Source organism: Bison bison, unplaced genomic scaffold, assembly GCF_000754665.1.
Source record: "Bison bison bison isolate TAMUID 2011002044 unplaced genomic scaffold, Bison_UMD1.0 scf7180017864063, whole genome shotgun sequence".
NCBI lineage: Eukaryota > Metazoa > Chordata > Mammalia > Artiodactyla > Bovidae > Bison > Bison bison.
Window position 1 is genome coordinate 14,450,178 of NW_011494635.1, and position 5,300 is coordinate 14,455,477.

Genomic DNA, 5,300 nt, shown 5'->3' on the forward strand with positions numbered 1-5,300 from the left:
AGGTCAAAGGCTTTGGCATAGTCAATAAAGCAGAAATAGATGTTTTTCTGGAACTCTCTTGCTTTTTCGATGATCCAGCGGATGTTGGCAATTTGGTCTCTGGTTCGTCTGCCTTTTCTAAAACCAGCTTGAACATCTGGAAGTTCACGGTTCACGTATTGCTGAAGCCTGTCTTGGAGAATTTTGAGCAGTACTTTACCGTATCATAATTACTCAAAGTCCATAGTTTACATGAGGGTTCACTCTTGGTTTTATATATTGTGTGGATTTGGATAAATGAATAATGATATGTACTCATCATTATAGTATCACACAAAATAGCTTCACTGCCCTAAATTACTCTGTGCTCTGCCTATTCTTCCCTCCCTTCCTCAATCCCTGCAACCACTGACCTTTTTATTGTCTCCATAGCTTTCTCCTTTCCAGAGTACCATATAGTTGGAATCATACAGTGCTTAGCCTTTTCAGATTGTATTAGTAATTAGGTTATATTAGTAATATGCCTTTAAATCTCCTCCATGTCTTTTCATGACTCCATAGCTCATTTCTCTTTAGTGCTGAATGATATCTCATTTTCCTCACATAAAACAGGTTATTTATCCATGTACCCACAGAAGGACATTTTGGTTGATTCCAAGAGGTAATTATGAAGAAAGCTGCCATAAACTTCTGTGTGCAGGTTTTCATGTGGACATAAAATTTCAGTTCCTTACAGTAAGAGTATGTTGAGTTTTGCAGGAAATTGCAAAAGTGTCTTCCAAAGTGGCTGTGACAGCTTGCATTCCCATGAGCAATAAATAAGAGTCTCCGTTGCTCCACAGCCTCTCGAGCATTTGGTGCTGTCAGAGTCCTAGATTTGGGTCATTCTGATATATATGTAGTGGTCATGTATTGTCTTCAAATATATACATTTAAATATATATTTAGTACATATTTTATATAATGTCTGGGAGTTGTTCCACATGTGGATGTAGTTTTGGTATCTTTGTGCAGAGAAAATGAGCTCCACGTCTTACTCTTCTGCCATCTTGTTCCTGTCATCTGAGGTTATTCTTAAGAACTGCTTTGGTTTTCCTAGGACTGGAAAGCCCAGGTACCCCAGTATGACAGAATGCAAGAAATAGTACCAAGAAATGAGATATTCAGGTTTAAGTTCCTGTTTTTTTGAGCAAATCACTTCCTTTCTCTGAATTTCTACTTCCTCAAGAGAGAAAACAAACAAAAACCCAGAACAATTAGGCAACAGGAAGACAACTCAGGCCAGTCCCAAAGACTCAAGAGCCAGGACCTAAGTCTGAAGGCCCACAATCTCCCCCTCCTGAATTCTGCTTCCTTTCCTCCCATAAGTAACACATGCTCTCTCTGTCTCTTTCTCTCTCACATCCATTAAAATGTTTAGCTCCCTCTCTTTGTGCCTAGCACAGCCTCAGGGTCCCAAAAAGCACCTGAATTGCATAGCAGCTCCAAAGAATTGGATGCTGGATAAATTGACTGGTGTGTTTGCCCCCCATCCATCTACCAGTCCCCACAAGCTGAGGGAATGTCTCCCTCTAATTATTTTCCTAAGGAACAGACTTAAGTTCTAAGGAACAGACTTAAGAAGATGAAGTAAAGATTTGCATGCAACATGTCATTAAGATTGATGGCAAAGTCTGCACTGATATAATCTACCCTGTTGGTTTTATGGATGTCATCAGCATTAATAAGACTCAAGAGAATTTTTGTTTGATCTATGACACCAAGGGTCGCTTTGTTGTTCATCGAATTACACTTGGGAAGGGCAAGTACAAGTGTGCAAAGTGCGAAAGATCTTTGTGGGGACAAAAGGAACCCCTCATCTGGTGACCCATGATGCTCACATATCTGCTACCCCGATCCCCACATCAATGTGCATTGACACCTAATAAATGAACTTGGAGACTGGCAAGATTACTGATTTCACCAAATGTGACACTGGTAACCTGTGCATGGTGACTGGAGGTGCTAACCTGGGAAGAATTGGTGTGATCATCAACCTGGAGAGACATCCAGGTTCTTTTGATATAGTTTATGTGAAAGATACCAACGGCAACAGCTTTGCCACCTGGCTCTCAAACATTTTCATTATTGGCAAAGGCAATAAACCATGGATCTCTCTTTCAGTGGGAAGGGTATTAACCTTACCATTGCTGAGGAGAGCAACAAGAGACTGGCACCCAAACAGAGCAGTGGATAAAATGATCTCTATGTGACATGACTGGAAAAGTTTTTGTACTTAAATATGATAATACATTTTAAAAAACCTGTTTCTCTCCTGCAAAGCTCCGAAGGATTGTTGAACAGTGCTGCAGATGAGGATTTAGAATAGGTAGAATTTATTATATAGGTATTGTTAGAATTTCCAATACCTGGTTACATCAGAAGACTTAGGCAAGAATCATTTTCTAGTAGGAAAGCTAAGACATGCGTCTGAGAGGAAACAGAGGTAAGCAGGCAACCCCTACATAAAGGGAAACTATGGAACTAAAGGGTAGGGCTAAAGCAGACTTACAAATCAAGTAGGTACATAAGTCAGTCGGTTTGCTTCCTCCCTCCTTCCTCCCTTCCTTGATCTTCTTCATCTCCTGGGAGTAGAAGAGGAAGAAGGAGAAAAGCCCTTCAAGGCCTGCCATGTGCCAGCCACAGTGTTGGGTTCTGGACAGTTTCCCACCCTTGTTCACTCACGTAACATATTCATGGGTTTTGCCATATCTACACACCAGGTATGGCATCATCTACTTAGTATTTTTCTTTGAATCAGCTCTCTTTTCTTTTTTTCCTTTAACTTGTATAGCTACTTTAGCCTTCTACCAATCAATGGCATCTATAGAAGGGCTTGGTAGGTTAGTTATTTTTCTAGTGCATATTTAAATCAACATATAGCTACTAGAAGTAAAACAACATTTGTCCCCATGTCATAGTTACTCATGCCATACTTCAGGATACATCTAGATTAGCTTCTTCAGTCTTGGCTACCACTCCCTGGTGTAGAGATGATGGTCCTCCTCCTACACATGAAGAAGCCAAGGTTCAGAGGGGTTGTAACTTGTTCAAGGTCACAAAACTAGCAGAGGCAGAGTAAGAATTGAAGCCAATTACATTTCTAAGGCCCGTGCTCTTTCTCTTAACACTGCCCTACAGTGGGAAGGAAGGAAGAAAGGAGATATACAAAAACGAGATCTTTCTGCAGAGTTCAATGCATTCATCCACCCAGCTTGCTCAGTTCCTAGGAAGAGCCAAGCCCCACAGCCCATTCTTGCCTCCCTGGAGAACTGGTTCCCCTCATCATGATCAAGCCCTGTACCTGGCACAGACCTGGTGCTTGATTTGTCTGTCAAGTGGTGGCTCTTCTCCAAGGGCAGATCCTGAAACAACTGTCCTGGTGCCAAGGCTCCTAGAAGCCATCTTGAACCCTGCCCTTTTTTGCTGCCATCACTCAGACCACTGCTTTTGTTTCAGCTTCTGGTCTGGGCAAACAGGCCAAGGCTTTGCCCTCAAGCTGGGACTTGAGCAGGGTTTGGTATTTTAGGTAGTGGATTTATGACAGTAGCCATTTCTTCTGGAACAGTTTGACAGCATTCTTAATCTTTTCTTTCTACCAACAGCATCTGGTTGCCTAGTATAGAAAGAACACACTTGCTTGGCAAAGAAGGGCGGGAGCTTCTGCCGCCTCTCCTTTGGCCCCTTCACCTTGGTCCTGCTGATGTGTGGTCCTTCCATGAAACTGACAGAACACAGTCAGGGTCATGTGGAGACTTAGCCTCAGCGTACCTCCTGCTACATTCTCTGCCCTGCCAATGGCTGGCTCTAGGTCTGGGGGATGCGGGGTGAGAGATGAGAGAAGAGGGTCACGAGTAATGGGGCAAAGGAACTGATATTTATTATGGGCCTCCTGTGTGTCACACACGGTACTAGGTGTTCCATACCTGTTATTTCATTAAATTCTCTCAACAACCTACAACCTTAACAAGTAGGTGTTATCATACTCATCTTATAGATGAGGACATCCAAGCCTAGAAAGTTAAATGACTTGTTTAAGGCCGCACAGCTACCATAAAACAGGGCCAGGATTCAAGCCCAGCTCTGTCTGCCTCCAAAGTCCCTGGTCTTTTCCCTACATCAGGCTACCGTGTCTCTGGGTAGGGTATATTATGAGGGGACTTGGAAATCATCTAGTTTGGGATCCCCTAGGCTGTGTGCATCAATACACCAGTTCTTCAGGGAGGAGGAGGAGGCCAGGAGATTTTGGAGAAAGTTGGTTTAAATAAATTAAATTGACATCTTTTCTCTGGGATTTCTCAGAGCTTTTAATATCCTATTATGTACATGAGTCTCTGAGAGGGAGCTGTAGTATGCCACATCATCTAAATTACTGTTTTTTTGCCTGAAAAATACCAAGAAACCCATGTTTTTAGAGCATTTTGGAAGCAGAAAAATACAAAGAGACTTGTGTTCTTAAACCTTTTTGGAAAATATTCATCTAATCAGACTTCTTTATTAAACTGGAGGCAGGAGACTTGCCCAAGTAATACAATAAGCAGAAGCAGGGTAATTCCAAGCACCCCCACACCTGCATTTCTGTCTCCGTGGAGAGGCCCTGCCCATTTCATTAGTTGTTAGGAATAAGGTAAATACCCAGCACATGCCAGGTGCTGGGGTTAACATGGCACCGTGGAGAGGCAGCCACATGGCAGTGCAGAGATGGCACTGGCGCTGCTGTGGCAGCATGTGGAACTCCCGTGAACCTGGCTCAAAGGCCTGGAGAAGGCTTCCTGGGAGACTGAACAGATCAGGGACTGGCTCCTGTGAGGTGCCGTCTCAGCCCATGGGAAGCTAGAGCCTCTGCCCCTGGCCCACACGACAGGAACAGCAGAGCTGCCTTAGGACCTCCAGTCACATCCACAAGGCCCTTCCTTCTCTCGTGACAGTGAAAGAAGCAATTGGCAGAGGCAGAGATTCCTGAGGAATTCACTGACAGTGGTTGAAATCCCTCTGCAATGTAAGTAAACATTCCTGGCCTGACCACAGAATGATCATGGAAAGTCTGAGCTGGAAAAGAAAGCTCAGTGACTAATCTGGTCCAGGCTACATGGGGGCATGAGGCCTGGAGGCTGAGGTCGCACGTCACTGGGATCCAGTGAGGGCACCCCCCACAGTTCATGTGCAGTGTGAGACCTTAGGCTATCGAGGTGGAAAATCAAAATGTGATGGTTATGAGGCTGCCTCCTACCTGTGGGGATTGGGTGAAGAAAGGGGGAACTGAATCAAGTGCCTCCGGCCAT

The 5,300-nt window shown here is 43.9% G+C and overlaps 1 pseudogene; it reads left to right on the forward strand.

Moving 5' to 3' along the window:
• LOC104986183 overlaps positions 1–2,215 on the forward strand; it is a 5,550-nt pseudogene extending 3,335 nt beyond the window's left edge.
• The last annotated feature ends 3,085 nt before the right edge of the window (positions 2,216–5,300 follow it).